Below are 27547 nucleotides of genomic sequence, written 5' to 3' on the forward strand. Positions count from 1 at the left end.
AAATATATTAATGTATGATCCACAGGGATGAAACATGAAGATGGGAGTAATGAAAATTATGGGACAAATATGGCAATAAAAGTATTAATTTTTTTTTCAAATTTTGTTTATGTTAAGAAACATAAGTATAGGACATTTTACCAGAACATGATTAAGATCAAATTTAAAATTAAACTATTTAAAATGATGTATCAGCTAAGACTTTTAGTTTAAAATAACTTAATTTTTTAAATTAATTTATTTTTTATTATGGTGACATTGGTTAACGAAATTCAGTAAGTTTCAAGTGTATAATTCAACAGTATGGTATGTATATGTATATGTGTGTGTGTGTGTTCACCACCCACAGATAGATTTCTTTCTGTCACTACATATTTGCTCTGTTTTATTCCCTACTCCCTATCCTCTGGTAACCACTAGTCTATTGTCCATGTCCATGAGTCTCTGTTTGTTTGTTCTGTTTGTTGCTTTTAGGTTTATATCTCACATATAAGTAATTTCAAGTTGTTTTCAACTTTTTCTATCTGGCTTAGTTCGCTTAGCATGATTATCTCGAGGTCCATCCATGTTGTCGCAAATGGCAGTATTTCACTTCTATTTATGGCTGAGTAATATACCATTGTATATATGTACTACAGCTTCTTTATCCAGTTATTTATTGTAGGACACTTTGGTAGCTTCCATGTCCTGGCCACTGTGAATAATGCTGCTATGAACATCAGTATGGAAATATCTTTTTAGATATGAGTTTTCAAGTCCTTTGGGGTAAATACCCAGGAGAGAGATTGCTGGATCATATGATAGATCAATTATTAGTTTTTTGAGGAACCTCTGTTCTGTTTTCCATAGTGGCTGTACCAGTTTGTAGTCCCACCAGCAGTGTATGAGGGTTCCTTTTTCTCTGCATTCTCTCCAACACTTGTTATTACTTGTCCTGTTGATAATAGGTATTCTAACAGGTATTAGATGGTATCTTATTGTGGTTTTGATTTGCATTTCCCTAATAGCTAGCAATGTTGAGCATCCTTTCAAATGTTTGTTGGCCATTTATGTCTTCTTGGGAGAAGTGCCTGTTCAGTTCCTCTGCACATTTTTTAATTGGATTTTTTTTTAATCGTTTTTGTTGAGTTGTGTGAATTCTTTGTATATTTTGGCTATTAGGCCTTATTGAAAGCATTGCCTGCAAATATCTTCTCCTATTTGGATGGATGTGTCTTTATCTTGTTGACATTTCTTCTGCTGTGTGGAAGCTTTTTAGTTTGATGTAGTCCCATTCATTTACTTTTGCTTTAACTTCCCTTGCCTTTTAGGTCAAATTCATAAAATCCTCTTTAAGTCCAAGGTCCTTGAGTTGAGTTCCTGTGCTTTCTTCTATGCAGTTTATTGTTTCAGATCTTATATTCAGGTCCTTAATTCGTTTTGAGTTAATTTTGGTATGTGTTGATAGGCAACAGTCTAGTTTCATTCCTTTGCAGGTGGCTTTCTAGTTTTCCCAGCATCATTTATTGATGAGGCTTTCCTTTCTCCACTGTATGTTTTTGGCTTTTTCGTCAAAAATTATTTGTCCACATAAACATGGGTTTACTTCTGGACTCTTGATTCTGTTCCACTGGACCATGTGCCTGTTTTGCCGCCAATACTGTTTTGATTATTGTTGCTTTGTAGTATAATTTGAAGTCAGGCAGAGTGATGCCTCCAGCCTCATTCTTTTTCCTCAGGATAGCTTTGGCTATTCGGGGTCTTTTGTGCTTCCATATAAATCTGATGATTTTTTGTTCTATTTCTTTAAAAAATGCCAATGGGATTTTGATTGGGATTGCATTGAACTTTTTAAAGCTTTTGGTAATATGGTCATTTTAACTACGTTGATTCTTCCAATCCAAGAACATGGATTATCTTTCCATTTCTTTGTATCTTATTCAATATCTTATAATAAGGTCTTATAGATTTCATTATATAGATCCTTCACGTTTCATTAGACTTATTCCTAAGTATTTTATACTTTTTGTTACAATTGCCGAAGGAATTGTTTTTTCCACTTCTTTTTCTGACACTTCATTATTAGTGTATAGGAATGCTGTGAATTTTTGAACATTGATTTTGTATCCAGAAACTGTACTGTATTTGCTTATTGTTTCTAGTAGTGTTCTTGTGGAGTCTTTAGGGTTTTCTATATAGAGAATCATGTCATCCACAAATAGTGATAGTTTGACTTCTTCATTTCCTATTTGGATGCCTTTTATATCTTTCTCTTGCCTGATTGCAGTCACTAGGACTGCCAATGTTACATTGAACAACAATGGTGATAGTGGACAGCCTTGCCTTGTTCTTGATCTTAGAGGGAAGAGTTTTAGTTTTTCACCGTTAAGTATAATGATGGCTGAGGGTTTGTCATATATGGCCTTTATGATGTTAAGGTACTTTCCTTCTATACCGATTTTGTTAAGTGTTTTGATCATAATTGGATGCTGTATCTTGTCGAATGCTTTTTCTGCATCTATTGATATGATCATATGATTCTTATTTTTTAATTTGTTTATGTGGTTTATCACATTAATCGATTTGCGCATGTTGAACCATCCTTGTGCCTCTTGGTGAAGCCCACTTGATCGTGGTGTATAATCTTTTTAATATGTTGCTATATTCAGTTCACTAGTATCTTATTTAGGATTTTTTGCATCTTTGTTCATGAGAGATAATGGTCTGTAGTTTTCTTTTTTGTATTATCTTTACCAGGTTTTGGTAGCAGAGTAATATTGGCCTCATAAAATGAGTTAGGAAGTATTGCCTCCTCTTCGAATTTTTGGAAGAGTTTGAGGAAAGTAGGTATTAAATCTTCTTTGAATGTTTGGTAGAATTCACTGGTGAAGCCGCCTGGTCCTGGACTTTTACTTTTTGGTAGGTTTTTGATTACTGTTTCAATTTCCATACTGCTGATCAGTCTATATTTAGATTTTCCAGTTCTTGATTCAGTCTAGGAAGGTTGTATTTTTCTAAGTACTGGTCCATTTCTTCTAGGTTATTAAATTTGGTGTTATATGCTTTTTCATAGTATTCTTGTATGATCTTTTGTATATCTGCGAAGTCAGTTGTAATTTCCCCTCTTTCATCCCTGATTTTGTTTATTTGTGTCCTTTCTCTTTTTTCTTTAGTGAGTCTAGCCAGGGATTTGTCAATTTTATTAACCTTTTCAAAGAGCCAGCTCTTTGTGGCATTTATTTTTTCTATTATTTTTTTGTTTTCAATTTCATTTAATTCTGCTCTAATTTTGATTATTTCTTTCCTTTTGCTAATTTTAGGCTTCATTTGTTCTGGTATTTAAGCAAAAGGATTTTTGTTTGTTAGTGTAATTAAAATGTATTTCTGAATCATGAGTTGTCTTATACTTATTAATTGATGAAACATTAAAAAACTACATTGTATTATCATTCTAAACTGATTCAATAATAGTAAATGAAGATTTTATGTTCGGTGCTACTAAAGACAGAGTTATTTAGTTAATTGAGTCCAGGCCCAATATTCCTCCTCAATGATATGTTTTCAAATGTTTTGACAGTATGTATGATTGCTCTCCTTGCTGTTTTATTTTATTTCTACTGTCATTTTTATGTCTCATGTTTTTTTATTAACATTCAACTTGCAAAAGGAAATATATTTTCAAATCATTTTTGTATTTAACTAAGAAAGTTATATATCACTATTTAAATTAATTAAATTTGAAAGATCAGTTGGACATGTATTTTTTGTGAGGTTAATTAAACTTACTTCAGAAATGTCCATATGGAGTAAAAATGGACCAGTTAAGCAGCAAAAACATAGACATTGCAGGTAGGGTTAGTCATTTATAAATGATTTTTAAAAAGTAATCAAATAGTACAGTGCATTCTAATAAATGTACTGTGCAGGGGCAAGGATGGGGGAAAAATGTGTGATTTGGGTATGTCTTCAAGCAGAGCATAACCAGAAGCATTTCCCTTTCTTTTTAAGTCATGTCCTTCTTTTAAGTTCTCCCAAATCTAGGTGTCAGAATAAGTGAGAACAGATTTATAGAAGAACCATACCTTTGGACCCTTCAGCATCATTATAAATTTGTAACTCAACAAACAGAAATGTTAAATACTACAGTTATATTTAAAAAACTGTTGCTGAAAACTTTGTACTTTAATGCCTAATAATCTACCCTTATAGAAAAGATTTTTTAAACTTTGCATTAGTATATAATCTATCATAAACAATTTTACCAAAATGAAAAAAGTAGAGTGGATCATTTGTATCAGTTTGAACACAAGCAAGGAATAAGCATTTCACAAAATCAAATGACAATAATAAAAGAAGCCTAGGTAGGAAATATTAAAATATCTTTCATGACATATTTATATTATAGTTACGTATGTACATTAATTTTATTCATATAAATATATTTGATGTTTGATTTAATTAATAAATAATATATAGTATATTTCATAAAATTATATTAGTTATTAACCAACTACTTTGTGATTTTTATAAGATCCGGTTTAAAAATCTCAGATTTTTAAAAAAGTACCTGGTCTCCTGAATGGAGCAGAAAAGTATTAACAATAACAATTTATAGGCAATATTTACTGAGTTTACTATGCACCTGACACTATGGTAAACACTCTAAATATACCAATCTTAGTGAATCTTTACAACAGCCTGATGACGTAGTCACTTTCCAGCATCCTCATGTATAATGGTGCTCCACAAATAACTATTCTATATGACTGTGCCACACATTTTAAGAATTACACTTACCTATTTTTTCCCAAGTGTGCTAATCAAATCAATTTTTGATATTACTAGAACTCTTTGGCTCAAGCCTGTATCTTGATCAAAGCAGAGTGAGAATGGGTCTTCCACTTTATATGTAGAAACAACCTTATAAGCTCAGCTTCTGTGAATAAATAAATGAATGATTTCTCTTATCATGCTGAAGTATAGAGGATCCAGGACTCAGTCACAGAACCTACAACTATTATTCATGTAGATGAGAGAGATAAGTTAAAATGAAATGCCTGTTGCACATGGAAGCACAAGCTGTCATTGTCAAAGTGAAGGTTTATACAGGTCATAAACTCACATCTAAATTCATGGATCATACCAGGGAGAGAAATCTTGCAGTATCATACATACTTAGATTTTTTCTTTTACACTTCATAAAATATATCTGTTTTTCCTATTAGCCAAACTATTGTTGTAAACTGTGGGCTTGTGATAACATGGAATTATAAGTTTGATTACTTGTGAATTTCTAGTATTTTTAGTGTATTGGTTGGTGGCGTATGTACATAGTGGGAAGAGTATTCTTAAATGTGGTCATAAGTACTATGAAGCAAAGATTTTAATATTTCTTTCCAAAGCAACCTCAATAGATGAAGTACTTTCCTTAAGATAATGAAAGTGCACTATGGTTATCATATTGTAACAACTCAAATGTAAAAATAAAAGATCAGGCATCATATGATTATTAACAACAGGATATTACAATTTGTCAAATAATGAGTTCACAATTATTTTTTTTCCTTGTTATGAGAACTCAGGATTTGCTGTTTTAACAATATTCACACGTACATACAGTGGTGTTGACTATAGTCATTGTGTTGCACATTACATCCCTGGTACTTATTTATCTTCACAATTCCTACTGAAGTTGATGAAGTTGCTCAGTTTCTCTTCATAACAGGTTTCAGACAGACCATTTTACTTCTTTTGGTTCATCAGGGCACAGTTCCAATTATATACTAACCTTATCTTACTTTTAGCAATTTTTTTCTCATAAATGCAAATCAATGGACATGTACCTAATGTAGATCTTTATCTCTATTGGTGCTCTACTTTTATCATTTAGGATATTAGTTTGGTTATTGTTACAGATCCAAAATAGCCATCCAAAAAAACCAACCAACCAACCAACAAACAAAAAACAAACAAAAAATGGTCAGGGGAGTCTGTCCTACAAAGTAATCTTTTATCTAGTTGTTCTGTTTGGCTTAGGGATTGCCTTACTTGGTGTGGTTCAAGATGACTGTCTTACATGCACACAAAATGTGAGTTGACATAACTTACAAATTAGAATCACAGTTACGCCTTCTGCAGTGGCAGCAAGGAAATGTCATCTTTACTCTGTGTGGTTATAAGCCTATACAAAAAACTATATACTCCTTGACTCTGAGAGAAAGGAGAGTATAGATGCTGGGAGACAACTAGTAGCCTTTATCACAGTGTTGAGAGTGTTTCTTTGTTGTTTACAGAGACAGGATAGCTTTTTTTTCTTTTTGTTAAAAAAGATTTCAAAGGCATAATTTCTACAAAGGACAATGGACTTTGAACTTTGATGTTGAATTTCAAAAAATATAATCACTGATCATGGATCCAGAAATTAAAAGAATTAGAAATTATATTTAAAATATACTCCCTTGGTTTTCCCTTCTTCCCTATGTAAGCTGTAAGGTCCCTGAAAGCATTAGGGATCCACAAGACATACATAGTAAACACTGAGAGTCAAAAGAAACTGGGAGTTGTCTTAGGACACTGAGTAATAGTAGGTAATATCTTTAATTATAACTCTATAATATACATAAGAATATGGGGAAAACTAACAGGCCTTTCTGAATAATCTTGGATTAATTGAAGCTTAAAGATCCTTAGTTCATACATTGCATGAGGAATTATTTTCAGTAATCAGTGGTACTCAAACTGGGGCAGTTTTGCTCCTCCAGAGACATTTGGTAATATGTGGAGTCATTTTTGGTTGCCACAATTCAGAGAGGGGTAGCATCTAATGGATAGAGAATCCAAGGATGCTGCTTAACATCCTACAATGCCCACGACAGCCCACAAAACAAATTATCCAGCTCAAAATGTTAATAGTGTCAATGAAAAATCCTTGTGTAAATCATACAACAATGTGAATTTGTTCTTAGTATGAAAACACCTACATTCTTTGTTCAGATATAATCCATCTGGTTACTATGCCCACAAAAAAGATTTCAATATATATCAGTTAGAAAATCATGTTTTAAAACTCATATCCTGTTGGATTCGATGAGTTAGTCAAAAAAGGCATGTGGTTATCTGAGAGTTGAGCTTTAAAATAGTTATTTAGGATTAACAATTTCAATATTAGTAAACACCAACCAAGTATATTAATTAGTTTTGAAATAAATTTGTTTCAGCTTTTGTTCCTAGCAATAACTAGCAAAGATGTATACCTTAAGCTGTATAAATGTTTATGCTTATCTTTCTATTTGCTACTTTGCTATAACTACAGACTACTAACCTTTATCTAATAAGATAATAATTTTATCAAATAAATTTTTTTATACGTTTCTGAGACAAAGCCTCCTTTGAACAAAAAATAAAATGTTATTTTGACTGATGTTTATTTATTCAACAAATATACATTACCTATTACTGTTCTTCTGTTCCTGGTTGGAGCTATAGCATTAAATTGAATGTCTCTATGGCATTAAGATAGGCAATAAACACACATACACACACACATACAAAGACACACCCGTATACATACATGTATATGTATACAAAACATATACATTCATAAAAATATATCTGTATATGCATGTGCATGATGCACATATATGTATACATATACATATGTGTGTACATATATCAATGCTCTGTTAAAACATGTATACAGATGTTCTGTATTTTAAAAAAATAGGATAAGTAGAAAACCAAGTGCTTACGTGGGAGAATAAAGAACTCTGTTACAAAGAGATGTCTGAGAAGAGACCTGATAAAAATATAAACCCTCTGAATCAAGTAGCAGATTCGATTAGATTTTGAAGGGCCAGTACTTAATTATTTATATAAGTCTATAACTTTATGACCATAGTTATTATTGTCTAGTGAATCTAAGGTGCATTGGATCTGAGAGTTTAATAGTGATTAGTGGTATAAGATTATTGATTGAAAATAATTTTTTGAGTAATAGAATTTGATAACTCTAAACTAGGTAGAAATATTTATGAACATTTTATAGTAATCTAATATGTGATTTGTGTGTCTAAATGTCATATTATTGACTGGGACAATTTTTATAACTATGGCTAAATAACTAAAGATTTCAATAGGAAATAATATGTTTGTCAAGGCAAGTTTATTATTACCACAATTTATAACATGAGACAATTTAGTCATTGTCATTTATAAAATAGTCTCTGTCCTCAAAGGGGTGACTTAAAAAAATAAGAACGGTAAAGAATTGTGCAGGGTACAGTGTAGACACAAACAATGGAGAATGTAATTTTACCAGGAGGATGTGATCAGAGACCTTTGAACTGATTCTGAACTCATCAGCAAGCTTACATAAATGGTGAATAAGATTGATTTTAACCATAGAAGACTATAAAGGCTTTAACTGCAGCCTGCTTTGCTATAAAAGTCTCGAGGGTCTGATTTAGATGTGCTATTTCAGGAAATCCCTCCCTGTTCCTCAGATAGATAGATAGATAGATAGATAGATAGATAGATAGATAGATAGATAGATAGATAGATGATAGATAGAAAGATTACAGTCCTTTTAACTATCTATAAGCAAAACAAAATATAAAAAATTCAGTTGCTATGTAAAAAGTTCAGTCTGGTTAATTTCTTTTCAATCAGTCAATTAAAACTTCTTGCATCATGTGAATCTTTTGCTTTCTATGAGGATTTTGTACAATTAACTGAAAAAGAAATACTGCTATTTTAATCATTAACACATTCTTATAAAATTAAGGCATTTTGGTTTCTATAGAATGTGCCTTCCTTGCAGTACATGAACATCATGAACAATATGCACTCTCCTAAAATTTCCATCAACATTATTTGCTGGAAATATTTCCTTTAATAAAAAAAGAGGAGTGTTATTTTTTATGTAAATCATAAATAAAATATTGAAATTAGTTGTTAGTAATAATTTATTTTAAAATAACTTACTTTTGCAAATAAAATAAAACATTTTTATTATCTTTATTTTAAAAAAGCATTTAAAGATTCTTATATAAGGATGTAATGTTTCTTTATTCAGTATTGTTCCTTAATGCAGTATTCTTTTTTTTACTATTTTTTATTTTTCAGTTAGAGTTGACATTCAGTATCATTTTATGTTAAGTTCAGGTGTAAAAGTATAGTGGTTCAACATTTATATAATTTATGATCTCCCTGATTATTCTAGTACCCACCTGACACTATACATAGTTATTATAATACTATTGACTATTTCTTACACTGTACCTTACATCCCCATGACTATTTTGTATCTACCAGTTTGTGCTTCTTAATTCCTTCATCTTTTTCACCCAGCCTACCACCATCCTTCCATCTGACAGTCATCACTTTGTTCTTTGTATCTATGAGTCTGTTTCTATTTTCTTTATTTTGTTCCTTAGATTCCACATATAAGCAAGATCACATAGGATTTGTCTCTCTGTCTGACTTATTTCACTTAGCATAATACTCTCTAGGTCTGTCCATGAGGTTGCAAAATGGTAAGATTTTATGTTTTTTATGGCCAAGTAATATTCCATTGTATATATGTACCACCTCTTTATCCAGTCATCTATTGATGGGAACTTATTGCTTTCTTATCTTGGCTATTGTTCATAGCACTGCAGTGAACATAGCCATGCAAATATTTTCAAATTAGTGTTTTGGATTTCTTCAGATAAATACACAGAAATGGAATTGCTGGGTCTTTTAGTAGTTCTATTTTTAATTTTTTTGCAGAACCTCTATACTGTTTTCCATAGTGGCTACACCAATTTGTAATCCCACCAACAGTGCACCAGGGTTTCCTTTTCCCATAACCTGGCCAATTCTTGTTTTTTGACTTATTAATGATAGCCAGTCTGCCAGATGTGAGATGATATCTCATTGTGGTTTTAATTTGCATTTCTCTGATGAATAGTGATGTTAAACATCTTTTCATATGTCTATTAGCCATTTGTATGTCCTCTTTGGAGAAATGCTTCTGCAGGTCCTCTACCCATTTTTTAATTGGATCTTTTGTTTTTTGGTGTTGAGTTTTATGAGTTGTTTATAAATTTTGAGTATTAACTCAATATCAGATGTATCAGTGGTGAATATCTTCAATTCAGTGTGTTGTATGATTTTTTTTTTTTTTGCTGACGATTCCTTTATTGAGCAAAAATTTTTTAGTTTGATGTAGTCTCATTTGTTTACTTTTTCTTTTGTTTCTCTTGCATGAGGAGATATATCAGAAAAAAATATCACTAAAAGCAATGTCAGAGAGTTATTGCCTATGTTTTCTTCTAGGAGTTTTATGGTTTAGGGTCTGACATTTAAGTCTTTAATCCATTTTGAGTTTATTCTTGTATAGGGAAGAAAAAAGTGGTTTGGTTTTGTTATTTTTACATCTTTCTGTCCAATTTTTCCAAAACCATTTATTGAATATACTGTCTTTATTCCATTGTATATTTTGCCTCCTTTGTCATAGATTAAATGACCATATAGGTGTGGATTTATTTCTGGACTCTCTATTCAGTTCCATTTATCAATATGTCAGGTTTTTTTTTTTTTTTTTTTGCCAGTACTATGCTGTTTTGATTACAATAGCTTTGTAGTATAGTTTGATATCAGTTAGCAAAATACCTCCAACTTTGTTTTTATTTCTCATTATCATTTTGGTTATTTGCAGGCTTTTCTTGTTCCACATAATTTTTAGGATTATTTGTTCTAGTTCAGTGAAAAATATCATTGGTAGTCTATGGCCATGCCACCCTGAACAAGCCCGATCCTGTCTGATCTAGGAAGCTAAGCAGAGTCGGGCCTGGTTAGTATTTGGATGGGAGACCACCTAGGAAGACAGGTGCTGCAGGCATAAAAAATAAAAAAATAAGGGATTGTAAGCTGACAAGATCCTTGCGATCTGTGAGGTCAACCAAGGATTGCCTCGCCTTAAAAAAAAAAAAGAAAAGAAAAATGCCATTGGTATTTTGATAGGGATTGCATTGATTCTATAGACTGCTTTGGGTAGTATAGACGTTTTAACAATGTTAATTATTTCCATCCATAAGCACAGTGTATGCTTCCATTTATTTGTATCTCCAGCTTTTTTTCTTCAGTGTTTTAAAATATTTTGAGTACAAATCTTTTACCTCCTGGTTAAATTTAGTCCTAGGTAGTTTTTATTGATGTAATTGTAAATGGAGTTGTTTTCTTAGTTTCTCTTTCTGATAGTTTATTTTTGATGTATAACAATGCAACCAATTTCTGAATATTAATTTTGTATCCTGCTACTTCACTGAATTAAAAAACTGTTCTAACAGTTTTTTCGTGGAATCTTTAAGGTTCTCTATATATAGTATATGTCACCTGTAAATAATGACAGTTTTACTTTCTTTTTCTTTCCCAATTTTGATGTCTTTTATTGCTTTATTTTTTTGCTATGGCTAGGACTTCTAATACTATGTTGAATAGAAATGATGAAAGTAGATATTCTTGTCTTATTCTTGATCTTAAGGAAAATGCTTTTAGATTGTCTCCCTTGAGTATGATGTTAGCTATGGGCTTGTCATATATGGCCTTTTTTATGTTGAGGTAAGTTCCCTTTATTCTCACTTTGTTGAGAGTTTTTATTATAAATGGATGCTGGATTTTGTGAAATGCTTTTCTGCATATGATTTTATCTTTCCTTGTTATCTTTCTGCATATGATTTTATCATCACATTAATTGATTTGTGGATATTGAACCAATCTTGCATCCCAGGGATAAATCCAACTTGATCGTGGTGTATGATTTTTTAATGTTCTTCTTGAATTCAGTTTGCTATTATTTTGTTGAGGATTTTTGTATCTATATTCATCAGGGATATCGGCTTATAATTTTCTTTTTTTATAATGTCTGTCTTTTTGGAGAATTAGAGTAATGGTGGGCTTGTAAAATGAGCTTGGGAACCTTCCCTTCCCTTGAATTTTTTGGAATAGTTTTTGAGAAGAATAGGTGTTAATTCTTCTTTGACTGTTTTGGTAAAATTTACCTGTGAAACAATCTGGTCCAGAACTTTTATTTGTTAGAAGGTTTTTTTTATTACTAATTTAATTTTGTTAGTAGTAATCAGTCAGTTCAGATTTTCTGTTTCTCCTTGACTCAGTCTGGAAGAATGTATGTTTCTAAGAATTTATCCATTTCTTTCAGATTGCCAAATTGTTGACATACAATGCTCATAGTATTTTTTAAAAATATTTTGCATTTCTGTGGCATCAGTTGTCACTTCTCTTTCATATCTGATTTTATTTTTTGGGGTCTTCTCTCTTTTTTTCTTGATGAGTCTAGTTAAATGTTTATCAATTTTTTTTTAATCTTTTCAAAGAGTCAGCTCTTGGTTTCACTGATCTTTTGTATTGGGTTTTTTTTTTTTTTAGAATCTATTTCATTATTTCCACTCTGATCTTTATTATTTTCTTCCTTCTACTCACTTTGGGCTTTGTTTGCTGTACTTTTTCTATTTTTGTAAGTATAATGTTAGGTTGTTTGTTTGAAATTTTTGTTTCTTGAGGTAGGCCTGTATTGCTATGAATTATTCGCTTAGGACTGCTTTTATTGTGTCCCATAGATTTGGAGTTGTTGTGCTTTCGTTTTTATTTGTCTCAAGGTATCTTTTAATTTCTTTTTTGATCTCATTGTTAACCAATTCATTGTTTAGTAGCACATCATTTAGCCTCCATGTGTTGTGTATTTTTCGGTTTTTTCTTGTACTTGAGTTTTAGTTTATACCATTGTGGTCAGAGAAAATGCTTGAGATGATTTTAATCTTCTTAAATTTACTGAGACTTGTTTTGTGGCCTAACATGCGGTCTGTCTTGGAAAATGTTCCATGTGCACTGAGAAGAATATATATTCTGCTGCCTTGGGGTAAAATGCTCTGAAAATATCTATTAAATCCATCTGGTCTAGTGTGTCATTTAAGATAGCTGTGTCTCTGTTGATTTTCTGTCTGGAATATCTGTCCATTGGATTCAATGGGATGTTAAAGTCCCCTAGTATGACTATACTACTGTCAATTTCTCTTTTTATGTGGATCAAGATTTGCTTTATATATTTAGTTGCCTAAAGGTTATATATGATGCATAGGCTTATATATGATAAACAATCCTCTTGTTGGTTGATCCTTTTATTATTATGTAATGTCTTTGTCTCTTATTATAGCCTTTGTTTTAAAGTCTATTTTACTGATGTAAGTATTGCTACCCCAGCTTTTTTTTCATTTCCATTTACATAAAATATACTTTTCCTTCCCTTTACTTTCAGTCTGTATGTATCTTTTGATCTGAAGTGGGTCTCTTGTAGACAGCATATGTATGAGTCTCATTACCTAATCCATTTAGCTACCCTATGCCTTTTGATTAGAATATTTAATCTTATCTTCTTAAAGAAGTGCCTTTAACATTTCTTATAGTACTGACTTGGTAGTGATAAATTCCTTTAGCTTTTTCCTGTTTGGGAAGCTCTATCTCACTGTCAATTTTAATTGATAGCTTTGCTGGGTAGTGTAGTCTTGGTCATAGGTCTTTATTTTCTATCACTTTGAATATTCTGTGCCAACCCCTTCTGTTCTGCATAGTTTCTATTGAGAAATCAGTCTACAATCTTATGGGAGTACCTTTGTAAATAACTAGCTACCTTTCTCTTGCTGCTTTTATTGTTCTCTATCTTTAAACTTTGCCATTTTAATTATGATGTGTCTTGGTGTGGGCTTGTTTGGGTTCATCTTATTTTAGACTCTCTGGGCTTCCTCACATGTATGTCTAGTTCCTTCGCCAGGATAGAGAAATTTTCCATCATTATTTCTGCAAATAGGTTCTCAATCTTTTGCTCTCTCTTTTCTCCCTCTGATTCCCTTATGATGTGAATGTTCTTATGCTTAATGTTGTCCCAGAGGTCCCTTAAACTTTCCTCATTTTTTAAAAAATTCTTATTTCTTTTTGCTGTTCTGATTGGGTGTTTTCTGCTACCTTGTCTTCCAAATTGCTGATTCAATCCTCTGCTTCAACTAATCAGCCATTGATTCCTGCTTCTAGTGTATTCTCATTTCAACTGTTGCATTCTTCATTTCTGACTTTCTTGTTTATGATTTCTATGTCCTTTTATATGCTTGTTATCTCCTTGTTGAAATTCTCACCAGGATCATCTATTCTTCCTCTAAGACCATTGAGCATCCTTATAACTAGGGTTTTGGACTCTCTATCCGGTAGGTTGCTTGTCTTTATTTCATTTGTTCTTTATCTGGAGTTTTCTCCTATTATTTCATTTGGGACATGTTTCTTTGTTTTCTCATTTTGGCTGCCTCTCTGTAGTCATTTCTATGTATTAGGTAGATTTGCCACATCTCTCAGTCTTGGCTGGGTTGCCTTATATAGTAGGTGCCCTGTGTGGCCTAGTGGTATAGTCTCCCTGATCACCTGTGTTAGGTATTTCAGGAGTATCTTTTGTGTGGGTTGTGTGTACTCTCCTGTTATAGTTGAACCTTGATTACTGTTGGCACATCAGTGGGTGGGATTGACTCCCGAGCTGATTGGCTGTGGAGATTGGCCACACCCACAGCATATGAACGACTTTGTGATGGCTGACCCCACAAAGTAGGAATTGCTCCAGTGGGCTCATGTGCCTGTTGAGACCACCCTTTGGGTATGCCGCTTGTGGGCAAGTCAGGTGGTCCTTTACGAGTGGTGTTTACAAGGTTAGTGCAGATTCAAATTTGATGCTGTTGCTGAGCCTGTGACTACTCACAAAAGTCTCAGATTACACCAAGGCTAGCCACTGTTTGCCATAGGCTCACAGACCCCAAGATTTGTTCAAGAAATACTGCAGCTTGGCTGGGGGTGGTTTCCTACTACCAAAAGTGTCTCTAGAGGTATATGAATTGAGGCCTGTTGAATGCTGCTGAATGAGTTTCTTGCTGTACATGAGCCAAGGGCAGTTGTCCAGCCACAGATGTGTCACCTGCAGTGCATCATTTGGGTTGGGCAGGGTCTCAGGGAGTCACCAGGGTGGAGTGAGCAGAGTTCACTGGCAATTTCAGATTCATATTTTGCTCTGTGGGGGAAGGGCTCAACACAGGCAAGATGATGCCTGCCTGTAGGCTGCACAGGAGGAGAGCGCAATGCAGAAATAATGGTTGCTGTCTATCCAGCCCTCTCCCTGAAGCCGCACAACTTGGTCTTTTCCTGTTTGTCTCTGGTGCCTCCTGAGCTGCTGTCCCTTCACAAGAGTCCAGGATGAGTGCCTGTGAGCAAGTGAGTCTATACATGAGTCCTTTAAGAGGACATCTGGAATGTCTAGGAGCTTTCTGTCTCAGCTAGATGGTTGCAATTCCTGCTGATTTTTATAGCCATATTTTTGTGAAGACTCATCTTCCCAGCACTGGAACTCTGGTCTGGGAAACTCCACTGTGGGGCTGGGGTCCCTCACGCCTCTGTGGGGGATCTGTGCCCCTGAGATATCCCTCCCAATGGTCAACCACCACACATAGGTGTGGGACCAGCCCATTCCGGGTTTCCACCCCTCCTACCAATTTTGGTGTGGTGGCCTCTTCTTTATATTCTTAGTTATAGGAGTTCTGTTTAGCCAGTCTTTGGATGATTCTCCAGGTTGATTATTCTATATTTTCATTGTAATTTTAATGCATTTACCTACTCCACCATCTTAACCAAAACCTCTCCCCTTAACCTAGTAGTCTTAATCCATTAAGTTTTCCACATAAATAAATCAAAATAATTCTCATTTTTGTACATAAAAATAGTTTAAAATTATGTACGATGCACAAGACAATTTATTTGGAAATTAAATGTACGGTGAAAATTTACTCATAATTAAATTTGAAGGTACCCTTAAATTATTGAGGTATTCCGAATATACTCGATTAGGTAATTAAATTTTTCCTTCAATATTAAATTAAAATTAAAACCTTTAGCTGAAGTTTTGCTCATTAAAAAGCACTTAGGCTGCTTACTATCTATAGAATGCACACACAGATTGTTTCAGAAGGAAATACATGACCTTGATTATTACTAATATTGCTTTCTTTATTTGATATGTTTTAAATACTGCTAGAAACACTTAAAATATTGTTTTTAATTATAGACATTTTATGCCTCTTTAACTGGGGTTCAGTAAAAACTAAGTACATTTTATATTAGTGATGTTAAAATCAACTAGTGACAAGAATCTTCATCATTTCCATGTATACTGATGATGGGGAATAGAGGACAGTCTAGTTTTACTTCTAAATTTTCACTGATACCTTTTTAATACCAAAATCTTCCTTTCTCCCTCCCTCTATCTCTTCTTCTCTTTCTTCCTTCCTCCTCCTATTTCTCTTTCTCTCAACCAATTTCTCTTAGATTCTCTTTATTTCTTTATTTTGTCATTGCAGGCTCCGGAGGTATAACAATAAACATTTTTTTAAAGATTATTAGGCATTTCACTTATTTATTAAATAAACATTTGTTGAATACAAATTTGTACCAGGCACAGTGAAAAGTACTGGGAATAGAGCAAAGAACAAGATCAACATGAGCTGTACTGAGGAAGACAGTCTTTAAATAAAGAACTAATGTAGCATCTGATGATACAGAGCTAAGAGAAAGTAGAGCAAAGATACCCAATATAATGTAAGTATTCAAATAAAGTGCCTTGTAGAAGTTATGTTTAAACTGAAATCTGAAGGAATAGATAGACAAATCAGAAATGTCTGGGAAAGGGAACAACATGTATGAAAGCATGGAAGGCAGAGAATATTGTCCATTGAAAATATTAAAGAATTTTGCTGTGGCTTTATAACAGAATGTTCCTTGAAGGTTAAATTGTATATTTTTGCATTTGCTCTATAAAGAGATGAAAAGACTCATAAATTTACAACCACATCCACTTACTAGGGTCAGTAATCATTGTGTATTAAAAAACACCACTGCCTCTAATGAGTAAATTGGTCTTTGTGTTTGAAGGAAAAAAAAAAATGGAGCAATTAGCCCCCAATACCTGAAAAGTAATGAAATAAGAAAACATTCATCAAAGATGAGATTCTTTCAGAGTAAAAGAAAACTTTATTTTGAAGCCCAAACTCACTCCTAGGACCTCAACCAGTATAGGGATATTTGTATTCAACAAATATTTCGTCAATAAAGTCACAACAATATGGACAAGGCGTTGCTCCCTTGGAACTGAAATTCTAATGGAGAAACAGTATAAGTGGCCAGAAGTACTGGAGAGTATGAGGGGTGACTTTGACAGTTTAAGGAATAGGACCTGTTTAAGGAATAGGACCACCTATATAGACAAGCATATCTGCTTATAGATTAGAGCACCAACAATCAACAGCAACATTTGATGAGGCAAGAAACATTGGCAGCATTGGCTATAGCAGACACCCAGACTCTGTCCTGTGTCATTATGGACATCAGAAGGACCTCTGCTTTGCTCTGCTTATATCCTGGGAAATTATTGAATTATTACTGACTTGATGTGCCTTCTGTACATGAGCCTATAGAATCTTCTATTTGAATGTGGTTTGTGCCTCCTCTTAGACATTTTAGTACTCACTTTTAGTTCCAAACAACCAGACTTGCAGGTATAATATTTCCTTCCTTTAACTCTTTCTATCCAGAAAGGAAAATTAGATATGTGCATGGATACTTAGTGGGACAGACACAAGATGGACCAGGGAAAAGACATTATACATGAAGAAAACAAAATGGGTAAAAGCATGGAGACATAATGAGTACTGGAATATAAATAGATATATAATTGGGTGGCAGAATTGAGATGGTATTAATTCTATTAATTAGAGGAGAGAAAAAGCTCTGAGAGTTCAAGTATGATTGAAGGGAAAACCTGGGAGGAGATCAATAAGCAAAATTTGATAATATTCTGGGAAATGAATGATATGAATTTAAATTGACAATTATATTTGTGATCAAAAATGAATACGATATTTAGAGGCTAGAAATGAAAGGACTGAATTATTCAATTTACCTCTGCAATTTTAGTGCAAAGGAAAATAATTGAAAAAACATTTTAGATAATATTTACATAATTGCATTACTTCACAAATGTTAATGGTTCATTTACTATGTCAAGCAATTCCCTAAACACTAATGTTCATGATAAGGAAAACAGATATGTTCCCTTACCTCATATAAACTCATTAGCCTTTATTATAATTTTTCATTTTGTATAATTTAGCTTATATTAAATTCAAATTTTAGAATTATTTGAAATACTCACCACAATGATGAAAACTAAAAAGACCGACAATACCAATATTGGGATTAAGATGTAGATCAACCAGAACCAGAACCCTCACATTGTTGGTGGAAGTGAAAATGGCAGAGCTTCTTCAAAAAAATATTTTAATAGTTTTATATGAAACAAAATACACATATCCCTGATGACGAAGCAAACCTGATTTTAGCTGTTTACCAGTAAAAGAAAAAGCTTATGTTTCTAAATAATTGTACTGGAATGTTTATAGTAGCTTTATTTATAATAGCTAAAAACCTGGACACCAACTAAGTTTCCAATAGCATGAAAAACAAACTAGGACATATTTTTATGAGATACTACTTAGCGGTAAAAAAGAATGAATCCTTAATACATGCAACAACATGGATGAATTACAAAACGTTATCCTGAGAGAAGGAAGCCTTTCACAAAAGATTGCGTGCTATATTATTCCATTTATATTAAATTCTAGAACAAGTAGAACTAATTTATTATGTCAAAAAATTAGAATAGTAGTAATCTCCAGGGATGGAGGCAAGGGAAAATGCATCAGGGAACTTTTGGGATGAAATGTTTTCTATCTAACATTCTGTGATGACATTATAGGTTACAAACACTTAAGTACTTCATTATAAGTAAATTTTAACTTAAAGAAAAAAAGGAGCTATAAACAAAAAAATAAAAATAATTTAAAGTAGTGGTACGAATGCTCTATAATATTTTGGTGAAAGAAAAACTGTACTTTTTTTTTAAATAAAATTCAATTTGAATTGCTTCTTTAGCATTTAACAAGAAATTTCATCTTAGGTCTTTTTATGATGCTCCTGAAGCTTATTTCAGTATTGAAGGAATCTACATGAGAGTCATAAAATGAGAGAGGGTCCTGGTTCAAACTACCCAGTGGTTTATAATATTTCATATGGTCACTATATTGCTATGACGTCTGTTCCTCCATTTTATTTTGGATGCTGTTGCCTGAGTGGACTCATAGATGCCATGCCAGGTATGGTCATAAACATTAGCCTTCAAAGATGTGCTGTAGCTGTGCCTCCCTGGTTCTCTTTTTATGGTGGAGAGGGGGCAAGATATATGCCATTTGGTGAAATTTCTACATCCTCATCCTTTTCCTAGTAGCAGGAAACTTACTTTCTCCCTCCTAAGATTGGCCAGTTATACCTTCTCTTTGCCTCTCATCATCGAGTACCTAGTAACCTTTATCTTTAATCTGAAAAGGCCAAAAAAAAAAAGCTATTTATAACCCTTTAAAGTAAGGGCTTCTATACTCATCAAAGTAAGGCCTAGCCAACTTTGTGGTCTTGAGGGAGGAAAAACACCTCTCCTTCTTTTGAATTTCTTATAAGCAAGGAGATCAAAACACAAACTAATAAGTCAGTAAATTATTCTGCTAAAATAATATAGTTGCAAAGCCATTAGACATACACTAAAACAAAATATATACATCAAGAAATGACTAAGTTCACTTATTTGTATAATAGGAGTCTTCCTAAATTTAAACCAATTTATATTCTGAGCATGTTACCTAATTTGCACTTTTTGACTAAGAATCAGATGTGGGGAAAATACTACTAAAGCAAGAAAAGTTTTAAAAAGATTATGATGCCAAGTTTCCAGCTTTTGGTTCAAACAATATGAGATATATGAAGAAAGAATGTAAAAGGGCCAGAATACCACCTTTCTAACATTGGTCCTTATAATTAGGCAAATTTGTCCACCTAAAAGCTGGCAAATCGGGAGCAGGAAAAACTTCCCCTTCATGAGAAAATCAATAGATCCCCAAAAGAAGAAGCAGCATAAGGCTGAGCCAACCATGATTGGTTTATTTTTTCCAGATTTACCACTGATGCCATCAGTCATTTTCTCTTGAGAGGAAAAGAGCAAAGGGTGAATGGAGGCCAGGAGCTGCTCTAATGGATGCTCCTCTGCAAAGAGGAAGGCATCACAAGTGGAGCAGCAGCAGCAGCTCCTCATGACAGTAATGAGGTTTTAGTAAATGCTAATGCTGTTTCAGCATTAATTTGAGCCAAAAGTGACCATCTGAGAGGAGAATAATATCATGCTTAATCTAAGTTGATTATAACATTTTTAACATGTTAATCTTTCTGTTTTTGACAAATACTTCACTGGTGGGCATAAATGAGGCGATGAAAATTTTGTAAACAAAACATTGGTACAAATGAATGGAATATTGGAAAGGACACATTTATGGAAATGATTTGGAGGTATCTATTCTAGGCCAACTATAGTAGCTGAATTCATTAGCTCCATGGAGAAGAAAGTGAGATTGGACTGTCCAAGGAAGAAACATACAGACGCTTCTAGAAACTGGAATGTGAAGTCCAGTAACCCAGGTCAGCCAAGCAGGCCTGAGCAGACACTGTTGTAACGGCAGAATAAAAAATTTGCAACTATAAGTTAACAAAAAGCGAGATGGATAAACATAAGCATAAGGCAAGGGTTTAAAGATGAAAACCTTTGGCAGCCTGAGCCAGGGGCTGGAGTCCCATTTATTACTTATTTATTTAAAGACTGTATTGAGGAACTACATATTTTATACCAAACCACTTTACCTACTGAGAATACAGCACTGAATAAAACAAAATCCCTGTTCTTACAGAGCTTAAATTCCAGTTCAAGGGAACAGACAATAAATAAATTCATAATGTAATATAATATAATATAATATATAATATAATAATATAATAGTATAGTATAGTATAATATAAATGTCTTAAAGGTGAGGTAATACTGCAACTATATTCTGAAAATAATTTTTGTTATTGAGAAATAAAGTAGTCATGAGTTATAGAACTGCATAATTTACAAAAGCCTCAACAGAGATTTTGCTGTTTATATTCTATCAACAAGAATATGGGAAGCACTGTAGTATAATGGTTGGAGTAAGTACTAGGGTATTATATAGAAATGGTCTTAGGTTCTAGCTCAACCAATTATAATTTTGGACAATTGCTTAAAATATAGAAACTCAGTCTTTTTATAAGTAAAATGAGGGACAATATCTGCTTTATAGAATTGTATAAGAATTAATAATAAAAGTAGCTAGAATTGAGTTAAATATTGTTGTAGTCAATATTATTAGTAGTAATGGTAGTGGTAGAAGTAGCATTGTGTATTATATTCAAACACTCTTAACAGATGCTCTTTTTAGTTTAAAGTAATTATTTGTTTTTAAAAATGTATAGGAGAAAAATGGAAGACACATAGGAATTGCTATCAAGGATTATCTTTAAAATTTGTGACAATGGTTAACCATGTTTTAAAATCTCTTAAATTATGCACATTTCTTGTAGCTATAGTCAAAAGATGAAAAAATTATTTAAAAATTTTAATACTACATTGGTCCAGGAAAATTGCCTTAAATTATATTAGTGTTTCTGATAGTTTAGATACAATTATTTGGTACAATAATTCACTCCAGACAGGTGTTCTTGTTGCTTAGAACAGAACATACTTCTTTCAGTGTCCTAATCCAATTTTATATTCTCTATTTACTGTACCTAATCATTATGCTAAGGCTTGTTTGAAAACAGTTGTTGTTAATTGTGCAATTAAACTGCTCCCCATTAAGTTCTTGCTTAGCTGCTTTTGAAATCCTTGGTGGTTTAGGATGTGGGGATGCATCCACATTCTCTCTCTGCCAGTTCTTTTTATCTTCTTTCTCTAATGCTGTCTCTTCAGTGTTTCAGCTGCTAAGTGGTTCTAGCATATGTCTGATATAATTTTCTAATGACTGATGCAGTGTTCTCACTACTTATGTCAGCAGGAATGCCACCTGTGTCTGAGAATTCAGGACCAACAGGATTGTATATTTTACCAAAGCAAGAGAAAATGTAGAATTAAATAGAGCCATTCTAGTTCCAATCATTAACTTCTGATATTTATATTAAACTATTAAAAGTAAAACAGTGGAAATTACATGAGCTTTATAATTAACCCATAAAGAGGTTTAAAATATTTGGACTGCTTTTGAAAAATTGCAATATTTCAACTTTTTAGATGGATGTTTGTACATTTATTTATTCACTATTTGTGAATGCCTACATTGTTACAAGCATTTGTTTGGGTGCTGGGGATGATGTACACATAGTCTCACTTTCATAGAGCCTAAAGTCTGCTTTATAGCTATAGTTTTACCATACTAGTTCTCCCAGCCTCAAAGACACCAAATAGTTTTATTGTGATATAATAGAAAGAGTTAGTATTACATATATTCATGTTGAAACAAGGTGAAATTCTTGCTACTTATTTAATTTTTGTAAATTTCTTAACTATTGTAACTTCAGATATGACAAATATAGAATGATGTACACTGGTTCCCTCTACAAAATGGACACTATATTCTAAGCAGGCTACTAGACATCTACAAGGCTTTTGTGAAAAAGAAGACTCTGTGAGTAAATTTGATCCAAGTCAACTTAAACAAACAAGGTAGTGTGTAGTTTGTAGACTAGATTTATAACTTGGGTTCACAAAATTCAATTTATTTGATACCAAGGTCTTTGCAGCAATGGGAGTATATGGTCCTTTAATGAAGTCAGGAACTCAAGTTTCTAAACCTGATGTTGGGCTTTATGCTAATTCTGTTTGTTGTCGTCAGGTTGGTATATGATGCCATCTCTGCCCTCTGTACCAAACACGTTGTTATAGATTCTCAGATTCTTTCATGAAGAAAACCTTAACTGTTTACCACTGTACTTGTTATGTTGTCTCACGTAGCAGTAGCAGCCTTCCTATTTCCATGCAGATGCCACAGAGGGTTTGTCTGTTTGAATTATAGACAAGACCTTTCTACTCCTCAGAGAACTAGATCTTGTATGTGGGTTTGCTGGGCATCTTTGGGTTTAGAAAAGAGCATAATTTTCTCTCATATCATTTGCCTCATGCCTGTTAACAAAAGAATGCCAGAAGTAACAAAGAAAAGCATGTAACAAGACCAGAGTCAGTGAGAAAGCACACGTTTCTTATTATTTAAATTATTCTATCGACTTAACCAATATATTAAAGAATAGTTATCTTCAGTTTCATAATCTTCATTCCTACAAAAATAAAATTTCCCATTTATGTATTTAATGAAGTCACAATACATTTTGTGTCTTTTGGTTGTACATTTTATATTTTGGTTGCCATTTGAGATTAAATAAAAAAAAAAATACCCTATCTTATACCTGAACATTCAATTAATTTTAGTACTTTTTCCTCTATAAAGAGACCATCAGCCAACTAAAGTGGTTCCTGCCCTCTATTATTCTCTAACATATTAGCCCATTTTATATCCTCATATCCTCTAATGCCTGCTGAAACTATCTTATTGTTCTACATATGTATATATATATATACACATATATATCTATATATAGACTACAATGATAAATTAAATTCTTAATAAAAATATTGAGAAATCACAAGATCCTAAAATATATTTTGTCTAAAGAAAATTAAAATTTATTTAACAAAGTTTTAGAGGTTAATGGAACTATTTAAATTTCATTTACTATCAGTAATCCATTTATATATAAAGGATACTCAGTGTCCTTTAGTTAGAATATTTAATTACTTTATCCTATTTATTGTGATGCAAATACCTTAGTACCTTATATTTGGTGAGTCTTATTAAAAATTACGGATTTTCTAAAATTATTCTTATTCAAACACTAAAAAATAAGACTCCTTTGAACTAGATAATGACAACTAATAAAGTGTTTGTATTCGGATTTTCCTCGATAAATTTTATTGATAGTGGTAAGGGAATATATAAATATATATATATATGACTCTAAGGAAGATATTATGCTTTTACTAAATATGTTAATTCTTCAGAGCCCGATTAAAATCTATATAATTATTAAATTTCTCTGATAGATTAAAAATAGTGGTGTTTTTTGTTGTCCTATGGATTTCTGAGGTGGTGGAACTCCCTAGGGACTTGGAAACTACTTATGTTTCCATCACCAAACCTTTCAATATGACTTCATTAGCTCTGCTTCTTTCTTTCCCTCTTATAACAAAAATGGTCTGTGTTCTAAATCCTATTTCCTTTTCTTTCTAAAGAGTTTTACTTCTTGGATTAACAACCTTCTCTTGACTCTTCAACTCATTCCCTAAATTTCTGCTCAAACATTTTAAATAAGATGAAACTTCTCAATTGGAGTGATTCTTTAGACCTACAGCTGATCAAGAGGGACCTTCCATGACTGCAGCCTCTGGATCTGCCTCTGGCTGTTGGCTCTCCTGTCAGTTTTTCTCATTGTGCACATAATATTATATATTTTCTATGAGTAACATGATGTAATTAAGTAGGAAAACACTAATTTAGATGTTTTCTTGACTTTATGACATCCTCTTGTCATTTTTTATATTTTAGAGAGGTTTTCTCTTAGCACTCTTCCCTATGCACAGAACACATTCTTTTCTGTATTATTTTATCCTGTTGATTTCACATAATACTTTTTACACATTGTAATTATATATTGATCTGTTAATTTACATACTTGTTTGTTTCACCAGTGAATGAATGAATGAGGTGAATACACAAATTCAACATGTGTATATATTACCTTTTATCATGTTCTTGTTATTGTTTGGAATACAAACACTATTGTTAAGAAAGAAAAAAAAGACAGCACTAGATTAAACCAGGGTTTAAGATGTGTGACTAAAAGTTGATAAACCTGATTTTTATAAAATCTTAATGCTGTATGAGAACTAAATGATATATATCCATTTTATGCTTTGAAGAACTTTCATTGAGGTTTGGTTACATCTGTTGTTTTGTATATTAAGCATTCTTTCCCCCTTGTTCAGAAGACAGATTCCCTTCTTTCCTTTGGGACACTGTACTTTTCCCTCCAGGTAACAAATGTGTATCATATTGCCTCATCTTTATTTCCACAGATGGCCAAGGCTGGCCATCAGATTATCAAATACCAAGCAGGGCCAATTACAATCCTTTTCTTAGTGATTGACCTAATATCTACACTAAATACCTGTAAGCCTATAGCTACTATGACTGTTTTGCCAGAAGACCTGATTAAGAATTCAGCAAACATAGAGGGCAAAGAAAAAAGTTCCAATGACCTCCTTCTGACTTGTGGATCAAATAAATCCTAACTACTCCTAGACTTTTCAGTTACATGAATCAGTTTTACTAGCTTAAGCTAATTTGAGTTGATGTACTACAATATGAAGTTTCTTAAATTTGTTCCAATGAATGCTCAAAACACATCTCAAAATCATTTTTACATATAATTATTATCAAAGCCAGTACGCATCCCACCTCACAGATGATTGCTACAGTAGCCAATTTTCTTAGGGCAATTAAAAGTAAACTAATGTAAAATAATATTCAATGTTAACTGTAATTGAAAAAAAACAAAGAACAAAAGTAAAGAGTAAATGTTTACACATTGGCTTTAAACAGTAATGTTCATTTAAACTTTTGATGGAAGGGAAAGATAGAAATGATCAATGAGAATTTATCATTTAGGTACATCAGCTTAGGGCAAAATCCCTGTTGGTAGCATGCTATTTTTTATCAGGACTGCTGCTTTTAAAATAACACAATATATTTATGAAAATTATATATTTTTACCAACCTACATCTATTAATTTTAGTCACAAGCCTATGCTTGCTAGCATTAGTATATGTCGTTTGTATCTGTCTTATAGAAAGAAACTTACATAGGTGGAAATCCATATGTAGAGCAATACCCATACCCTTGCTTGACCAGTGTTTTTCATTTTGTATTACTTTAATTTAATCTAAAAGAACCTTTTAATATGTTAACTTACCCCAAAGTTCATAAATTATTAAGTTAATTTATTAATGTAAATATAAATTATTATTCCAGTTGTTTGGCATTATTTTGATTGAGGTGAGAGTGGAGATCCAGTTTGGCCTTTCTGACCACTTCACTCCTGTGCCACTTTTGGAAAGGCTTAATGAAACTCTTTAAATCCACTGGGATTTTTACAAATGTGAGTCAAAGTGATAGCGTGACAAGTATTTTAGTATTGCCCCTAAGTGGCATATTTTTATAATGGTTACATCATTTGTTAGCTATTGTCTTTTTAAATGTCACAAATTGAGAAGCAAGTTTTTTTTGCCTTGTTTGTTTTCCTACCAATAATTGCCTCTGGAAATGCATGCAGTTCTTGCATACTGGCGTGCCCACTGAAAAGGTGTCAATGACTTGACAGATATGACAAGAAATTTGTTTTGCCTGAGTGATCACAAAGTTAATGGAACATTAAAAAATTGATTCTTATGATTAGGTGATTAATGAGAGCAAATCTTTGGAAAATACTGTTTGCTAAGAGCTGGAATATGATGGTTTAGAAGAGTTCCTTTATGTGTTAAAACGAAGTAATAACTTAGAAACATCTAAAATAAGTGAAGTGGGTTAAAGGGAATTGGCATATAAAATTTTCTTTTGGTAAGTAGTTTACTGTTCAGTAAACAATTACTAGTTCCACAACAGTAGGAACAACTCATTCATTTTTATTTTTGCCCTACATTACATAACCCAACAAGCAGTCTCCCTAAAGAATGTGCCAGAAATAAAAAAGACATTGAAGAAATTATACTTTAGGTAAGACTACTCACCAGCTGGGAGGCTACATATCTACTAGTAGCCCTCATCAATGACAGAAGAGGTGCTAATCTGGCAAGAAGCTGCATTATTTGCCCCCTTTACTCCATTCTTCTGTTTAGTACCCAATCTACTTTAAATTTGTTTCTTTCACTAGTCTTTGTTTCTTTCTTAAAGATTAGCACATACGTTTAGTAAGCACCGTGGTGCTGAGTATACAAATGCCAATTAGATAAACCATAACTCCCCTGTCATAAACCAAGTTCCCACATAAGCTTAAGTCTCTTTCTAGGTTCTCTGTTCTGTTTCATTGATCCCTGTGTCTGTCTTTCCAACAATACCTGGTATTTGAGTTATTATAGAGAAGTTAAAATAGTTAAATATGGATATGTATCAACCTGAAAGACCTCAAAAAAGTTGTATAATAGTTTATCCTATTTCCCATTTAGAAAAAAAAGTGCAGCTCACTGCCGGCGTTAATTTTACATAAATACACTCTTTGAGGCTGAAGCAAATCTGACTGGTTTTCAAAATGGAAATAAAATATAAAAATTATTTTTGAAGTTATTTCTAAACAGAACTTGTCTCTAGTCCTGATGTAACAGAAATGTATACATAAATCAGATTTAACAAAAGCATCTTCGGCTAACAGCCG

General features: G+C 32.7%; 1 protein-coding gene and 1 pseudogene across 1 annotated transcript in view; both read left to right on the top strand.

Moving 5' to 3' along the window:
- The window catches only part of CCSER1 (coiled-coil serine rich protein 1), a 1118997-nt gene that overhangs the window by 830744 nt on the left and 260706 nt on the right, over positions 1-27547 (top strand). The gene's annotated exons all lie outside the window — the stretch shown is intronic.
- Positions 10747-10864, top strand: LOC120588568 (uncharacterized; annotated as a pseudogene).

The sequence above is a fragment of the Pteropus medius genome, unplaced genomic scaffold, assembly GCF_902729225.1.
Source record: "Pteropus medius unplaced genomic scaffold, Ma_sr-lr_union100, whole genome shotgun sequence".
In the NCBI taxonomy this organism is placed as follows: Eukaryota; Metazoa; Chordata; class Mammalia; order Chiroptera; family Pteropodidae; genus Pteropus; species Pteropus medius.